This window comes from Condylura cristata, unplaced genomic scaffold (assembly GCF_000260355.1).
Source record: "Condylura cristata isolate star-nosed mole 26May11 unplaced genomic scaffold, ConCri1.0 scaffold00019, whole genome shotgun sequence".
NCBI lineage: Eukaryota > Metazoa > Chordata > Mammalia > Eulipotyphla > Talpidae > Condylura > Condylura cristata.
In genome coordinates this window covers 29,392,948-29,411,452 of record NW_004567120.1, presented here as the reverse complement: position 1 = coordinate 29,411,452, position 18,505 = coordinate 29,392,948, and the positions used below count along the sequence as shown (strand labels likewise).

General features: G+C 50.4%; 1 long non-coding RNA gene across 1 annotated transcript in view; it reads right to left on the bottom strand.

The window, feature by feature from the left end:
- Positions 1 to 14,968: 14,968 nt before the first annotated feature.
- LOC105853856 overlaps positions 14,969 to 18,505 on the bottom strand; it is a 12,003-nt gene continuing 8,466 nt past the window's right edge. The window contains exon 3 of the long non-coding RNA XR_001145607.1: positions 14,969 to 15,282. This is a non-coding gene — a long non-coding RNA (uncharacterized LOC105853856). The remainder of the gene's footprint in view (positions 15,283 to 18,505) is intronic.

The window sequence follows — 18,505 nt, the reverse complement described above, 5'->3', positions numbered from 1 at the left end:
GCGTCTCGCCACGAGGGCTCGGTCCACGCAAGATCCGAACCCGTGCGGGGTGGGGGCCGCGGAGAGCAAGTTTCTTTATCTTCCCTCCGCCCCCGACGCAGGGCCGCGCCGATCCCCCCCCCCAATGGCGCCCCCTTCACCTGGGCAGAGCCCCCCGGCCGCTGTCGCAACTTTGCTCTTCTCCAAGCCGCCGGGGAAGCGGGCGAAGCGAGAGGCGGAGGGAGGTGGCGGGGGGTGCTGGGATCAGGCCGCTGGGCTCCGGGAGGACACGTGGGGGAGGAGGGGAAGGAGGAGGAGGAAGGGGGGGGCGGGCCTGCAGTTCTCGGGGCTCCCCCTGCCAGCCTGGGGGAAGCCGGAACCTCACCCGGCAGCCGCAGACCCCGCACTGGCCACGGGGGAAGAACCGAGCCACCTTCTCCAGCCAGCCCCCCGCTCCAGGAAGGGGGGGGGCGAGCAACGCCGCTTGGGGTCGGAGAGCGAGCGTTTTCGCTCGTGCTTTATGTGTGACTCTCTAGGCGTTTAGCCTCCGTATATAGGGTGGGGGGACGTAGGGTCTTGCGTGCGGGGGGGCACCCCCGCCGGACGCCCCGCCCCTCCCCCGGTCCCCCACTTCCCTACCCTGAGCGACCTCGTTGCAGGGCTCTGGCGCTCGGGCACCGAGGCCGCCCGCGGGCGCAGCCCCAGCCCCGGCGCCGAAGTGGGACAGGTGCTGGGGAAGGGAAAATGCCGGGGCTTGCTGCCTCGCCTCGCGTTTCCCGCGAGGCCCACCCTTCGCGGCAACCTCCCTAGCTGCAAACCCCTTGGGCGGCCCTCAAAGGGCAGCTCCCTGCCTGGGCGTGGAGCAATGGGGGGGGGGTAAAAGCCTGAGGGAGGAAGGGAAGAGGAGGAGGGGGACGAAAGGTCTGTAAAGTGGGGGAAGCCTGAACTGCTGGGGCTGTAAACCTGCCTCAAAGAGGACTTGGCTTCTGCCCTCGCTGGCAGGGCTCCTCAGTCACCAAACCGAGCCCCTTGACCCTTACCCTTTACCCTAACGACTCCCCTCTTGGCCAAAGGAATAAATCCTCGTCAGTGTTTACACCCCAGGCCACCCCCGAATTGAAGGGCTGACAAGCCTGCGGTCCACACTGAAACTCTGATGACTTTACTGTTAACTCTGAGGAGGGGAGCAGCTTGCGATGGAGCTGAAGCTGCCAGCGGACTTGCTTTCTAGTCTCAGGGTGTTTCCTAGCAGCTCCAACCCTGAGCCTGTGGTAAGGACTTCAAAGGCATTGCTTCAAGACTAGAGGGTATTAGGGAGGTGCCCTGCAGTTCCTGGAGGGTTCCGGCTTTGTAAAATGGAATGTGAGGTTCGGGGCTTTATAAGTGGAATGTGAGGTTCGGGGGTTTTATAAATGGAATGTGAAATGAATAGTAGGAATTTGGGGAAAAATCTTTCTGTGCAAGTATATTGATATTATTTATGATGCATTTATCTATAGTAAGGAAGCTGGGGTCATTGAGACTAGAAGGGAGCCCTGCCGGCTAATGTCTTCCTCCTCCTTCTTCTCGCCCCCCACCCCTTGTCCTAGGCCCAGAGATCCCATCTCTAATCTGTGAGCTGTCTTGTCTCCTCTGAAAGGACTTTAGAGATGGCAGTTGAGACTCCCTGGAATGTCTCCCTCACCTGGTTTGCGGATGTGTGGAATATTGCCAGGGAGAGGAGGGCAAGCCACAGAGGCTGCAGTGGCTTTGCTGTTGACTGAGGCCTGGAGTTTTCTGTGCCCTCTTGTCCTGGGGAACCTCAAAATCTCTTGCTAGCAATGTGGCCCTAAACCTGCCATTTTACTTTGATTTGGAAGCTACTTCCCTAGCTGTTTAACTTGATCACTCCCACCACCACCACCCCCCCACCACCACCAACATACCCCACATATACACACACCTTAAAAAGTGTTTGGCCTAAATTGCACTAGGAGAAAGTAAAGATTTGGGAGTGATTTGTTTAAGCTGATCAACATATGAACACAAAATGCATTCTGTTAAGAAGGGAGGAAATCACCTCTAGAATGGACCTAATTCTGTAGGCCTACAAACTCTGCTTTGATTTCAGTTGACTACCTTCACTGATCTTAATTAATCTGATAAATACTAAATCTCCAATACATTTAGGGCTTAGGGCTAATTTGGCCCTTGGTTTGAGGCTGAAGTAGATTCTAGACACCTTATCCCCGTGGTCTGAGTCTCACCATTTGGCTGAATCATTTATTTGGTGAAATGAAGGTTGGGGCAAAATGGTTATTTCCTGGTTGAAGTTCTAGCTTCTCTGAGCCCTTTCCTGTTGGGGGCCATACTTCCTGCCCCATAGGAGATGATGGGAAACCAAGGTGGGATGGAGGCCTATGGGAAACCTTGTAAAGAATGGAGATTTAATGATTATTTTATTTAAGGCTAGAACTTGACATAATCATCATAAAAATCTCTTGCCTTTGTACAACCCTAGAGTATCCACAAAGCCCTTTCTCTCATGTTATTTCATTTGTTTCTCACTACAACTCTGGATTTTGTAATTGAGGAAACTGAGTCTATGAGCATCTGACATCTGATTGGCTCAAGGTTACATGGCTTGTGACTCACAAAGCCAGGGCTTAACTCTAGCAGTACTAACCCCACATCTGGAGTTCTTTTCAATGCAGGGCACCTCAATTTAATGCCAAAATATGCCTTTTTGGGCAGATTTTTTTCCCCTAACCATTTCTCCCATCCATAGCTACAGGCCTGGGCCTGGGCAGCTTGATGTAATGGAAGGAGGATCATTTGGGCAGTTCTAGGAACCAGGTCCTAGTCCTGTTATGTTGCTAGCAGTGGGGCCTAATATTTGAGAAGTGCCAGTCTAATGCCAGATACTACATTATGAGCATCTCCCTGCTTGAAAATATGGAAATCAGTGCCTCTCTCCTCCTTCTCTTGCAGGGGTACCCCTGATGTCAAAGGAGATAATAGATGGGCGGAAAAAATCTAACATCATAAATGATTGGACTTGCAGAAGAGCTATTATCAACATCAGCATCACCGACTTTCCCAGTTGAACACAGATCCAGAGGGATAACACCAATCTGGGTCCTGCTTTCCTGAAACCTACAAAACAAAACAGGGCATTCAGGGCTCTAGGGTAATGTAAGCCCCAAACCAACCTTCAACTAAATTCATGAGAATTGCTTCGATTTTCTGCTTCCTGGTAAAATAGCCTAGCCCTTATGAAAACAACAACAAAATTCCAGTGGTTTAGATCTTTAGCGTATCCAAATGACATGAACTTGAAGCTTCTGGTCAGCTCTTCACCCCTGGTACCCCAATCAGTTGAAGGTAAAGTCACATTTTGAACCGAGGACTGCCAAAGAGCTGGGTTTAAGTTGAAAGAGGACAAGGGGAGAGAGAGCGAGAGCCTTGCAAAGCAGGGGAAATTGTGGGCTGGTGCTAGGTCAGCTGGACAGGCTGAGTTACAGTTCTCTGTGCTCCCCAGTGTTGCCCTCTGTTTTCTGGGAGACACTGAGGGGGGAAATTCTTGCCCCCACTCACTCTTATTTGCTATTTCTAATTCTCTCCTGTGTATGTCCTACTGCAGCAGGTTACTGCTGGAGATGCATTCCAGGGGCCTACTGCCGGATGAGGAAGGCCTGGTCTCTGCCCTCTCAGAGCTGGCAGTCTAGAAGGGGAGACAGCGTGTCTGGTTAAACTTAGCTCTGTAAACAACCAACAACCTTTCTGGAGTTTATAGCTAAAGGGGGGGAGTAGAAAGGGGGCTAAAATCACCCCAGAGGCCTCTGGAGGTCAAGCTTCCCCTCTTCCCTAATACTGCTAGGCACTTAACAAGGTTCTTAATCAAACAGTGTTAGAGGTGGAAGGGACTCTGAGAAATCATCTGCCCTCCTAAACTTCTAAAAAGCTGCTTGGGACTGTTCACTGCTGAGAACATCAAGTCCACAGCCTCCAGCAAGGTTTCAGGACCATCCCTGATTAGGTTCCAGCCTCCTCTCCTTCCCTGTCCCTCACAAGCCTCTGCTCTCACCAAACCTGCCCTCTCATCCTTTCTTGGACATGAAAAACACTTTCTGACTGCCCCCTAAGCTTTCTGTATGCCCTTATCCACTTGTTGAAATCCTTCTCGACCATTAGTTTCTTGCCACCTCCCCAACCTTTTCTCTCCCCACCCCAAATGAACTATCCCTGGGAGCATTCCTGCAGTACTGAGCTTGTCACTGTAGCTAGCTAGCACGTCTACACTCTGCCTAGCTGTCTCTCCAACTAGATTCTCACTCTCTTGGATGAAGGGGCCTAGTGTTTCTTAGCAGCAGCAGATCACAGCCTCCTTCTCTCTCTCTACCAAGCACAGAGTAGGCCCCCTACAAGTGTTTGTTGAGTGATTAAATGAACGAATGGGCTAATCCAAACCCCCCTCCCCTTTAAAAAAAAAGATTTATTTATTTATGCATACAGAACTGGGGTACAGGCCAGAGGTGCAGGATTGGTGAGAGGATTCACCAGAGACAGAGTGGGGAGCACAACAGGCAGAGTGATGAAGTACACTGCTGAGAGAGCAGCGGGCGGCGACACAGGAGACGTCTGCCACGCCATGTGGATCACTTCCTGGGGCTAGGGATCGAACACGCACTGAAGTGGCTGCCCTGAAGCTAGCTTGCAGTGCTGCATCCTAACCCATTGCACCACCAGGAAGGGCCCCAACCATTTTACAGTAGAGAAACAGGCCAAGATTTTGTCTTCAGCTAAAGACACAGTTCAAAGTTTGGGTCTCTTTTAGTCCTTCACTTCCCATTTCATGGCTACAGGCACAACTATTGAAGTCAGACATGGCTTAAATCCTGGCTCTGCCAGTCTCCAGTGATAATCTCTTGGACAATGAACTTCTCTCTGAACCTCATGTATAAAATGGGGGTTAAGAAACACCTCCTGGAAATGTTTCTAGGATCAAATAAGTTTGCCATTAAGCACTTAGCATTTGCTTGGTACTTAAGTAGATGCTTGTTATTGTATTTAATTTGAGGCGTTTTAAGTTAAAAATTGGGTAGCACCTGCTTAATTCAAGCCCTGGTAATAAAAGCCATAACCTGAACATAAAAACAGAAGAAGAAGGTGTATTTCTGGCAAAAGGGAATGAAATAAAATCCAGTGAGTCCTTTTAGTAAAACTGTTATCCCTTCCCCCCAAAAGCTAAAGAATATTGAGATAGTACCAGTTCAGTGGTCCACATTCAGGAGGGACTTGCTCAATTCCAAGTGCTAGGATGGATGCATTTTTTTGAATGTGGTGGTGATCACTGGAGGCTCGGGATATAAGCGTGAAACTGAGATACCCTGCTGAACCAAACATACCATTCTCCCTTCTATCTGTTGCCTACACTTGAGCTCCCCTCCACCTAGCCAAATCCTTCAAGCCTCAGCTCCACCAAGCTTTCCCTTAATGCTTTTACTCTGAACTCTGCTCACTGCCGAGAAAATCAAGTCTATGGGTAAGCACTGTCCAGCTTAGCACAGAGAGACTTTCTGTGCTCTGCGCCTTAGTTCTACCTCCCCTTCTGAGCACAGGTACCTTGTCATAGAAAGCAGAAGCACCCCACCATGCATGGCAGCATTTGAGCAGACAGCACTCCATAAATACTTTGAAATTGATTGACAGTAGGTGTTCATGGAGAGCAATGGGCCTCTCAAGTCTTGCCACCATGCCATTTCCCAACCCCCACCCCACACTTCTCACATCAACCACTCACATGACCAAAGCCCCAGCTTCCTCAGTAGCCATCTTGTCTCTCAGAACTTGTATCTGCAGGACAAGGAACATGTCTTACTGAATCCTCCAGGCAGGCCAGCACAGCGCTTCCAACATTCACAGGCTAGCGTAAGCACATAGTTTTGTTGCTATAGATAACTCAGTAAAGATACCATTCTTATTCTGGGTGTATGTGCTTATATGCCTTCTCGTGTGTCTGTTCTTGCTCATTAAACTGCAAGAGATTCCAGGGGCAGAACTGTGGAAAGAAAGTCACAAGATAATTAAAAAAAAAATTGAGACCTGGTTTTAGATTTTTCAAAAATCAAGGGGGCCAGTATTCTGCCTTCAGTACACATTCGGTCTTAATTCACATACCAAATTTTCTCAACTTTAATATATATCTGAATCACTGTGGGGGGGGAGGGAAACTTGTTAAAACTCAGATTCAAGCACCCAGAATCTTGTGGAATAGGTTTGAGGTAGGTCTTGCCTCATAATCAAATTCTAATAATCTTACTGGGAATTCTGAGCCAGAGGATGCTTGGAAGACATGGAGCACATTTTCCCTCTTTGTCTTCACCAAAGATCTTCAAAGGTTTCACTACCAAGGGTTGTATTATTTCTTTCCCCTCATGAACCCAATTTACATGGTTCGATGTCACTTAGTATTTGTCAGACATATTTTAAGAATTTTATAAATATTAACTCATTTAATATAATATTCATAGCAGCTCCATTAGATAGATACTATTACTCCCCACTTTCACAGATGAAGAATTTGAGGTCTGGATTGGTTTAGTAACTTGCCCAAAGTTGCCCGCTATTAAGCTTTTGAAATTGAGATCAAATTCACATAACATAAAATTGACCATTTTCAAGTGAACATTTTGGTAGCATTTAACACATTCACAACATTCTACAGCTACCTACCATTTTCATCACCACAAAATGAAACTGTACTCATTAAGCAGTAGTTGCTCTTTTCTTAGTACCCCAGCCTCTGGTGTTCTCCTGTCTGGTCTCTTTCTATGAATTTACCTATTCTGAATATTTAATTTAAGTTAAATCACGTGATATGTGATTTCTTGTTTCTGGCTTCTTCCACTTAACATAATGTTTTTGAGATTCATCTGTACTGTAGCATGCATCAGCATTTCCTCCCTTTCCACAACCAAATAATATTCCACTGTATGGATGTACCACATTCCTTTATCTATTCCCAGCTAATAACTTTTGAAGTCAAATCTGAATCCAGGCAATCTGGCTCCACAGTCTGTGGTCTTAACTCTCTGCATTCAAAATACTCATCTACTTAAACAGGATGTATTTTCAAATAATAAGTTTTATTTGCCACTGGAAAATATATCTAATACACATAAATCAATTCTGGGCACCAGAATTTTAGGTCGGCCTGAGATAGGCACACTGAGGTAATTGAATTCCAGTCAAAGCCCCAAACACTTGATGTTCTAATGAACTTCTATGGCCTGTTGCAGGTATGTTTCACTAGACTTTGTGAAATATAGATGTTATTCGTAGACTCCCTACCAGACTTTTATGGGTTCAAGGACTCGAGTCTGTAGTCCATTGATTGCAAATCCCGGCCAGAAGCCCAGACAACAAAGAGAGGTTTCACCAAGTTTTTCAGTAGACTCTACTGACAGTCTATGAAATGGATTCATGTAACTTACAAACATTTCCACACCAAACAGCTAGAAAAGAAAGGGGGTGGAGGTTACCTTCAGTCCATTAGAAAATTCCAGAATCCAGAAAGTCATTCTGCTTGAACATTCTAGTTAACTAGTGTTTTCCCACCAAGGATGACATGACTGTGTACTGGGGCTGAGATGAGAGTCCTGTAACCGCCTCCCAAATCTCCAAGCTCAACTTATCAGAGAAGCCTTGAAGACCCACGGTCCCTGCTCTGTCAGAACTCAAGTTGAGAATGCTATTCCAACACAATGGTGATCACATGATTTTTCTCCTGACTTTTCAAGGGTCTGGACAAAAAAAAAAATCAGGCTTGCACCTCCTTTAGAAGTTTGTGATGCCTGCACCCCACATCTGAGAGCCCCGCTTGTTCATTCTGCATTTGCTCAGAATGCCATCTCTCAAAGGGATCCCTTATTACCTCATTAGAGAGACCCAACAACCAGGCTGAACTCAAAACCATTAACTTGACTTTGCTCAGTAGAATAAAATGAACTTCAGGGAGAACCTTGAAGGGGAAAAGTTGCCATCAAATATGTTGCTGGAGAGGCGAGAAGTGAATGGTGACAGTACAGGCTCTTTATGTCCATAGCCCAGGGCCGAGCAGAAGGCAGGTCTGGCACCGATGGGAAAGTACTCAAAACATGTTTGTTGATTGAATAACTGACTGAAAGAGTGCCTTCTTGAGCTGGAGGTCATTATGGAGGTATTGTAGAGCAGCTCTGTGGGGACAGAGAATGGAGGGAAGTTGGCATGGGTCTGGAGTGCCCTGCCAGGACCTACACAGACCATGTTTTTCTCTGCCTGAAAATTTCTCCCAGGCCAAGTTCTCAGAGTCTGCAAGTCTCAAAAGTAGATTCGTCCAAGCTCACTGTGAGCTTTATTCTACTGAGCTCAAGTCAGAGGTACTTAACAGTAGCACAGTGTTGTGGGGCGAATCTGATGAGAGCACCTATATAAAAGCATATTGAAAAAGATAGAGGGCCAGGGAATTCTTGTTAACTTACCAATATTGCCTTCACACAGTCTAAATGATGGCTTTATTCATATCATTTGACCAAGTAGGTTTCTATCCATGGGCCTTACCCCTGAATATGCACATATATTTTATGATGCAACAAACTCCTTTTGCCAAAATTCAAATAAGCACAACCCTCAAAGAACAGGACTGCTTTTTTCTTGCAATACAATGCAGGCATCCCTTATATTTGTATGGCGCTTTACAGGCCCACCACCCATGACCCCTTTTGTTCCTTGACTGATGTACACAATGGTATCAGGACTTTGCAAGAGCCTGGAAGGCCTGCTGAAGAATCTGAGAGCAATGACATGTGGTGCTAGTGGCATTGGCTGGGTGTTGGGGCTCTGGATATCAGGCTTCTTGTGGTGACAGAGACATTAAGGGTGCAGTGACTTGCTGCCACAGACTGAGAGGGACTAGGCTGGTAGTATGTGGCTGTTACTGGTCCAAGAAGCTGAGACTCAATTGTACATAAAACAGTGCAGGAACAGCAGAGGACGCAGGAGGTTTGGAACATTCCACCCTCACTCCCTTCCATCAGTCATTTAATCGACATTGAGTTCCTTCTGTAGCATATTCTGGGTATTGAGGGGACAGGCTTGTCTCTTAGAAGTCTGCCCATATGATTTGTAAGGGGTCTTCTCCCCTTCAAGTTTCTACTTAAAAAAAAAATCCAAAGATTTATTTGTGCGTACAAGATCTGTGGTATAGGCCAGAGATGTGTGTCTGTTGGGGTGGGGGGCGGGTTGAGAGGATTCACCAAAAGTCTCTCCCCTTTCTGTTCATCTTGCCAGTGTTCTGAATTCCTGTTGAATAGTTGACAGGAAGGGTTCCATCCCTTTCTGTCACTCCCTCCCATGCTACCACCTCTTTCTCTCTGTCCCTGTCTCTGTCTGTCTCTCTGTCTGTCTGTCTCTCTCTCTCTCTCTCACACACACACACACACACACACACACACACACACATACACACACATCATGCTGCATTCAGGGCCTCAAAATCCCCAGGACTAACCTAACTGTGTCATGTTCCTCTATTAAGGAGAATGTTGAATAAACCAGATCCATGGGTGCAAAATAAAAATTTGTAATGCATAGTAACAATAATAGTAATCCTTCATATCTGTATAGAACTAAATAGTTTACAAAACACGTCCATTTCTATTCCTTTATTTGATTCTGTGTCCTGTCATCATCTTTCAAATTCAGAGACAATCTTCTGATTGTGATCTCAGTCTGTGAGCAGAGCAAGACTAAGGCAGGGCTGAGAGTCCCTCCTGTCACCTCACCAGTGTGGCTAGTTTGTCTCTTTGCACATGTCTCCTTTTTTTCCTTCCTTCTTTCTCTTACTGTGCTGTCCTCCTTGGAGCCTGAAGTTGCTTATGACTCAGCTTCCTAATCTCCAGGGATCCTGCAACCCCAAGGGAAAGGACTGCTAATTAGTAGCCCCCCAAACCGGGCTGCAAAGCCTTTGGCTCTTGCCTGTGGATGGGAAGGGAAGCTCTTCCTCTTTGGACAGCCCCAACATGAGTCCCAGCCCACCTCAGCAGATTGGGCAGGCCTAGCCTGGGAGAAAGGGTGGTTTGGCTAGAACAAGGAAAGGAGGGTGCACTGATGTGAGATAGGACAGTGAGTTTGGAGAAGCAACCGCTGAATGCAGGCTTCAGACATACCCAAGGAGCTTAGGGCTTTCAGAAGATGCCAGTGAAGGTCCAAGAGCCTCCAATGGAGCCACTGGGGCTTAACCTAACTACTTCATTCTTCCCCTTTCCCTCTCATACCCCCGCATTTCATTCTGTGTCTCACCACTGAGCCCCTTTCTACTGCTGCTCCTCTAATGTAGCCCAAATTTTCTAAGCTGAAGGTGCTTTTAGTGAAAGCCCATCCAAGAGAATTCGGAAGCCATCAGGGCCAAACATTCGCAAACTCCCCCTATGCCTTCTCTCTCTACAAGCTACTTAGCCCGGGTACACGCCCCACCCCGCCCAAAGCCCACCCTAGAGGGGGATGACCAGAAAGTAGGGAGGAATAGGGGGTATAAAGCTACTGTACTCTGCCGGCTGGCGGCAAGAAAGGATCAAAGCCTGTCTCCTCCTGCTAGGAGGGGCTGGGGCCGCCTGTCCGGGCAGTCGCGAGCAGGGGACCCTAACAGCAGGGGAAAAGCTGCTTTTAGCTAGTGGCCAAGCTAAACGAGGGAAGACGGTGCCGAGTGCCTGCCACGCTGGAGTGGGGACAGAGTCCTACGACCCCTCCCTTCATTCCTGAATGTGGTCAGCAGTCAATTAGGGCTTCCAGCCTCGCCCAACTTTCGAAACTCTAAAGAGCTTCATTCCAGCTCAGGAGACCCCGGCGAGCCTTCCAGCCTCTCCCCTGACGTTTGGGGCCGGCCGAGTTAGCGTCGTCGCCCGGCAGTGGCAGCCAGTGCGGGGCGGGAGTGTGTAATTGCAACCACTTCCTGCTCCAGCTTGCCCTGGGGCTGGCCCCGCCCCTGAGGACGGGCGGGGCGGGGCGCAGGTACAGTGAGGGAGTCCGATGGCGGCGGGGGTGGGGGGAGCTGCCAAGTGAGGCCGCCCTCTAGGGAAATCAGCAGCGCTCCGAAAAGGGGGTGCCCCTCGGCTCGAGCAAGCCGGCGCGAAAGGGCTGGGGCCTCGGGGCGTTCCTAGGGCACAATCCTTCCCTGCAAAGGATCCAGACAAAAGTCCCTCTCCGACCAATATACGACTAGTTCCAATATTAGCTTTATTCATGAGCTCTAAACACTCCGAAGCTCCGTAGGAGAGGGGGAGGGGAGAGTCGGGGTCTACACGGTAGACACGCTCTCCTCTCTGGTCTCGGTCTCGGTCTCGGTCTCAGAGTTGCTCCCTGTGAGCAAGTTCAAACCTAAAAGAGACAGAAGCGGTGGGGGCTGCTGGGAAGATTCGCGTGGTGCACAGCACCGTTAGCCTGCAAGCACCTCTCCCTTCCTGGAGCCTGCAGGATTGGCTGGCTGGCTTTATGATGGGTCTGTCGATCTCCCTTGGCCTTGGAATATCCATTGTGCAGAGCCAGCCCTACATCAGGTACCTTGGAGGTACAAAAGAAGCAGAAAGACGGCTCCCTCCTTTGGGGGAACTGGACATCAGCTGGGCATTAGGGAAGCAGAGTGGGTAAAGCATGCACTTTGTAGTCAAAGATGGAGGTTGTGGCCCTGTCCCGTCCTCAGATATTAGCTGTGTGACCTTGGGCAGCTTGCTTATCCTCTCTGAGCGTCAGTCTCCTGGTCTGTAAAATGAAGCTGCGATCCTTGTCTGACAAGTTATGGTCAAGCTTAATGAGACACGTGTGGGAAAGCGCTTTGAAAGTGATAAAGCTCTCAGCAAAAGCAAGGAAGGGATGCTCATGTTAAGTGGGGTGGAGGTGGGAGAGAGGACCCTGATGGGAAATAGTGAGCAGGCAGCAAAAATTAGGGTGCAAACTATTGACAGGAGTGCTAAAAGGAGCACAGTGTAATGGGGCTACCAGAGGCAGGTGTGTGTGTGTGGGGTGTTGGGTTAAGGCTGCACCGTTGGCTTTTAGGTAGAGGTGGGTCTGAAAGAGGAGATCCCCTAGGAAAAGGCGGGTGAGCCAGGTGGAGAAAAAGTCATAATTTCTTCCTTTGAGGAGAGCTTGCAACAGTCTTGGCTGACTTAATCATGCCCATGTGAAGAGAGGCCAGCGGTGGGTAACCAGTTTTGTTTGGGGGGAGGGGGTTGCCTGTCAGCCCTCGAAGTGTAAGGCAGCAGCTGGAAGCTTGCCGCTTACTCACATACCACGCCTGCAGCGTGCACACGGCTCGCTGGAATGAGCCCGGAATGTCTCCTCTCCTCGCCCTCTGCAGACGGAGGAGAGCCTAGGGGAGTTGGGCCAGCCGAGCACGTTAAATGACAGCTGCAAACCTGTAGGCGTCTCTGTACCCTTCGCACTCTGGCAAGTGCTTCCTAGGCCAGGTTGACCCCTGTCCTCCCTGCCCTCACCAGCAGCCGCTACATGGGGGTTGGGGGGGGTGCTGTCCTCATTTGCTAGGTAGGGGTTTGGGGGCAGAGTGTGTCCCACTGAGTGGCGGCACAAGTTTTAGGGATATCCCCACTCCTGTGGGTCTCTGCCTGTCAGCAGCCCATGTATACAGGGCCAGGCAGGTGTCTGCCTACAAACATGTGTCATACATGCTCCCAGCGTTGGAGAATGGTGGATTGACATTTCAGCTTCTGTTTGACTTTAGACCTTCTCATCTGTAAAATGAAGAAACTTGTTCCCAAACATCTCAGCATCTCAGAGGTTCCTTTAGACTCAAGGGTTCACACTTTCTACATGTAGGGCTTTGACTGCTAAAAAAGTCAAGGCAGTGAAAAAAAAAAAAGCCAAACCACTTGTAACGTTGGCTGTCTACACTTCAGATATTTGGGATTGGATATTCATTTCCAAAGGTCGGTGTTTGACATCGTGTAATAACTGCTCACTTTACAAGAAGCATTATGGTGTTGGTCCATTTGCTCTGTTTGTGTGTTTACATGGATGTGAGTGTGTCTACAGGTGCATGTTTAAATTGCATCACAGTGTATTAGAGCTGCTTGAAATCCTGGAGGTCATCTAATTGAATCCCTTACATTTCCAGTTTTCTTTTATTCAGTGGCCCTTTTGTGAGCTAGGATCTGTGCAGGAAGCTACAGAGTTTAAACAAGGCAGGGTTTCTGCCCTCCAGGAGCTCACCCTCTAGTAGAAGAGAGAAACATGTAAACAAATAATTACAGTACAATGTGATAATAGAGGTATAAATCGTATGCTATGGGAGCACGGAGGAAAGACCAATTAATTCTGCCTGGAGGTGTCCGGGACAGTCATACAATCATTCTACAGCCAATGAGTGTTTACCTTCACTTTCCTACTTCCAAAATATTCATCCTTATGTATATATATATATATATATATACACATTCTTGTTCTCCCCACCCTCCTTCTCTCAGAAAATCAAGGAAGATGCACGGTGAGTCAAGGGAACTAGGAGAGCTGAGTGAGCTGGGCGTGAGAAGTCCCTGGTTGGGAGTGTAAGGCTATGGGAAGAGAACACGCATGGCACAGAAAAGCCCTGCCTGAACAACCCAAAAAATCATTGGCCAAATGGCATGGTAGCATCAACACAGTTCACTGAGATCCACCTTGACTCACACTCCTTTCAGTGAGAAGCCTTGGAGAGGCTCAAGTGGCATAGTTGAGGTTACCTGTGTCACTGGTTTAGGTCGTGTTGGGGTGGGGGTGGAGACTGAAAGAGAGGTCAAGGGAACTGAGACTCCAGTTCTTCCTGCCTGGGCAAAGGGGTGCAGAAATCGAGATCATCTCCATTGGGTGTGTCTTTGGCGGTTTTTTTTCTGTCCAGGGAAGGGGGCTGCTTTGGGCACTCCTGTCCCTTGTTCCTGCTCCTAAGGGATCAGCGGAGCAAGTTACTGAGATGGTTCCAGGGGCAGCTTTGGTCAGCCCTGAGGGCAATTTTGAGCATTTAAATGGCGGAGGACAGAAAGACAATAATCCTGGACTCAGCCCCACGTTCTATCCTCTGCCTTACCTGCCCAAGAGATGGCTATGCGAGGCTAACCTCCAGCCCCTCCCCTCACCCAGCCTCTCACTTCTACCTCTCAGCGCCCAGAAGTCCAAGCCCCCTGGGGCCTATCACCCTACCGCAGCGGGAGCACTTTCTCTCCCTCCCACCCTTCGATTCATAAAGCCGGGAGATGCTAAGGCGAAGAGAACCCTGGGAGTGTGCCTTGAATGACCCCCAAACACATCTGGCTTTTTGGAGTTCGGGCCAGCCCCCAAAACGGACCCCAGGGAACGATGCCAGAGGGAGGGAGCGGGGGAAGGGAGAGGCAGCACCGAGTTAAGGGCCTGCGGGTTAGGACTCCCGGCCCCACTACTAGGACCGTCCCAAACTTCCTGTTTCTTCTGGCCGCTCTGACCCCGGGGCTGCTGCTCCGAGATAGCTCCGGGCCTGGAAGTGCATGCTGGGTAAGCGCAGACGGCCGGAGTAGGCGAGCTGCTCGCTGGGGCTGTCGCCGCGCGGGGCGTAGGGCCGGTGTGGGCGCGCGCTCGGCTTCCTTCCCCGGCGGTCACGCTTTGCATGTGGGCTGGGCATCGGGCAGGTGGCAGGGAGGCCCCCGCGCCGAGGGCTCGGGGAGGGGCCTGAGCCAGGCGTGGGCGGAGGGTAAGCGGGAGGAGCCGGCCGCCCGGCGGGGTGGAGGAGTCGGGGAACGGGGAGTTTCTGCATTTTCCCGGGAAGCCGAGCGGTACTCGTCGGAGGCCGGAGTGAGAGCCGACCTCGCTGCCCGGCGCGCAGGAAATCCTGGAGGGGCAGCCGGGCCGGCTCTAGTAGGACTAGGGCCCGGCCCCGAGCTCAAGCGCCCCCTGAAGCGCGTTAGGGGGACGCGTAAAGGAAGTCCTTTACACCGCGAGGAGAAAACTTAACGGAACTGGTAACCCTCTCCCCAAAAGTGTACCCGAGTGGGGCTTAAAGCCAGGGGGAGGGGGAACTGCGGGCGAATGCTCTACTCCTGGAGAAACGCAGGCGATCCCAGTCGCGGAGGAACGGAGATGGGAAAGAACAGGCCGTCCTCTCCCACCCACTCCCGCAGTGTCTCGGCCCTCCGGTGGACTACAGGGATGGGGTGGGGGACAGAGGACACTTGGCTGCTCTTCCTGAAGTGCCTTCTCCCGGGCAGCCCCGCTCTCCTTCAGCAGTGTTGCTACTCAGCTCCCAATTCAGGCCGGTGGGAAGAGGAAGGTCTGCGGCAGGACAGTTAAATACGGGAAGATGGTTACCTACGAGCAGAAGGTTAACCCCACCTCCTCCCACCTCCCCTTGGGGCCACGCCTTCGGCACGCCACCGCATCTCCCTTCCACTCCCACTCCCTCTCAAGAACCCCTGCTCCCCAAGTCTGCCACACGTTTGCCTGGCATCTTGAGGAGGCTGGTCGTTATGCTCTCACTCTGGGGCGAGATGTTGGATATAGAACCAGGCAGGGTAGGAGGTAGGGCACATAGGACCCACAGGGGCCCTTCACTGAGGCTGTACAGAGAGCTTAATCACTTGCTGAGTTCACAAAGGGAGTTAGTAAGTGGTTGAAAGCAGTTTGGAGATGGGGAGGAGGAGGATGCTTGAGACTCAGATTAAGCAATCACGTCCCCAACCAAGTCCCTCCAGATGACCCGATCCCCCCCCCCCCAACATACACACCCCTTAGCAATCCTCTCCTCTCCTCTCTTGGATGGCTGACAGAACCAAAGTTATCCTATTGTGTTTTTGTGAGCTATGCTAGATTATGAGTACCTCAAAGATGGAGACAGAGACTGATCTTTAGTATGTTACCTCAGCTCCTAGTAGAGTGCCTGACACAGAGAAGAAACTCACTAAGTTTTTATCAAACAACAAAACTCAGGGGTCTAGATTCCCAAACTTTTTCAAGCCTAAAGGCTGCTGCCTTATCTACCCATCCACCTACACACCTGGCTTCAAAGTACCCATTTAGGGGTTTGATCTTTTTGATGCCACATAACCCCTGTGCAGGACTCTGCACTTAGAGGGGCTTTCACACATAAACACAGAGGGTGAAGAGCCATCTTTGGCTAGTTAGCTCCCTAAGGCAGGGACAAGCTCAACCACCCAGTTAGAAGTCTGTTATATATGTTCTGTGCCTTTCTGCCCTTCTCTTTAACCAAAATATAGCAGGCAGTACAAACATATATGTAAATGAGCCAAGAGTCCTGCTGCTTTCAAAAATCAGTGGTGGAGTCCTATCAGTAGTTGCAGTGTGCTTCGGCAGTGTTTGGAAGGGGCCCTGCCAGCCCCTTGCGAGTTCTCTTGGATCCTGGGCACAGTGAGAAGCAGTGTCCCCTAAACCCCCTCCCTTCCAAAACTACAAACAGCCACAAACCACATGGCCCACAAGCAACTGAGATTTGTGGCCTTTGGAACCTCCCAGGGCAGGGGTCAGTCAGGAGGTCAAAGGGGGTGTAGGCATCACACAGTCCGAAGTCATTACTCTGATGCCCTCTGGGAGAATTTCGAATCAATGGGCCTATTTGTCCTCCCTCTAGGGAGGACTGGGGGGTAGGGCAGTGGGGGTCCATTATCAAACCCACCCCCACCCCATAACACTGCCTCCAAAGGGCGCACTCAAGGCCTGGCATCCTGTAAAGCTCACCACCACCCAGGAAAGACAAACCGGAAGTGGGATGATTTCTGTGGGGATGAGCTGATAGAACAAGTCCTTTGGAGTCTACATTAGGATTCTAGGAGCTTGGGTTTTTCTCTGGGAATCTGTGGCATTTACAAAACCAGCAGGATGACTTGGGGCCCCTGTGAACACCCTCCACATTTTGGTAAAAAGCCCATTTCCAGCAAGATTGCGCCCTGGCCCATGATTGTACTTGTCCTTTCTGAGAATGTTTTAGAGTCACTCCCTGTGGGAAAGAGGTGGCTTTTTCAGTGGATTCCCCCAATCAAGCTGCATCACTAACCAGCTGTGTGACCTCTGCAAGTTACCTTCTCTGAGCCACAGATTCCTTAACTCTTAAAGGGTGTGTGTGAGAGAACAGCACCTACCACAGGAGACTGAATTTGGGATTAAATACAATGATCTACTTGGCACTGTGTAAATACTGATAGATGGTAACTGCGCTGACCATTCTTGTCAGGTTTTGTTGCAAGCACTTTTCTGCCTGATATCTGTCAATCCTGCCATATTTGTCAGCCTAGAATCCCTACCCAAGACCTGAAGAGATAGGGTGCCTTCTGGCACCCTTCTCCTCCCAGCAGTTGGGTAATTTTTGTCATGGGGTGGGCCTGGGATAGGCTGAAGGTACAGTAAGCATGATGCTGGTCACAGGCAATATCCCACGAAGTCATTTTGCTTTATGGATAAAATGGTTTTAGTTGTCAGCTGTGGGGCTCCAGGTCCCCATTTTAGAGTTCCCATAGGCTCTAAAATGCATGCTACCTAGGGCCAGGCTCGTACCACTAAGTGTGCCTTTACAGTGAGGCCGCTTTGAACTGTTTTGTCTGGTTTGCTTGATGACTTCCATCTTAAATGGCCTTTGTTTTAAATTTTACCCTGGTATGGAATGAGAGAGTTCACTTTTAATTCCAAACTTTGGCGGGGAGGGAGGAGTTGGGAGGATAGGGAGCGCGCTAAGTGCCGGCGCAAGACGGCCAGGGCCACACAATCTGGTTCTGCCAGAAATTCACGAATCTGTTAGGTTCAGCTCAGCCTTTGCAGGGCACTTTTATCACACTTTTGCATTCGTCCTTATTCCATTGAGTTCGTACTGCACAGGGGAGGGAGACTGAGTCTCTCTCATCAGGCTCAAGCTCGCTGAGGTTGGAAACCTTGTCACCTCCCTCCCTCCGGAACTGGAGCCTTCAGTCAGGAGCACGTCTCCCTGCCCCCACCACCTTCGAGTGGCCAATCCCCCAGCTTGGGAACCCAAAGAGCTGCCTCCAAGTCTCCCCCACCCGCGCTCGGTGAATTCCTGGCATTTGAGGCGCCGGGAGGCTCAGCACCCGCAAGGAGCGATTGGCGCGAAAGGGGCTAGGAAAGGAGGATGCCTCCGGGGCCCCGAACTCCCCAGTTCTCGGCTGGGGAGGGAAGCGGGGAGCTGCCTGCAATCCGCGGAGGGAGGGGCCACGTGGTAGGGAGCTACGGAGGGGTGTCCCCGAGTCTGTCCAGACCCTTTTGTCCGTTCCCGGTTCCCAAAGTGGGCTGGCAGAGGGGGGAGGAGGGATGGGGGTGCAGGGGAGGGGAGAGAGAGCGAGCGAGCACTATGGGGGCTGGGAAAGGAGAGGCTGGAGGGGTGGTGGGCCAGAGGCCGAGCGCAGAGGAGCAGCCGGAGCTGCCAGAGAAGGAAAAGCGGAGGAAGGAAACCCGTCCTGCCCCCAACACCGAGTGTCTCCTCTTACTAACCGAAAGGTGCAGCCTCAGGAAGAGGTGATCCGAGCCGTTGAGAACA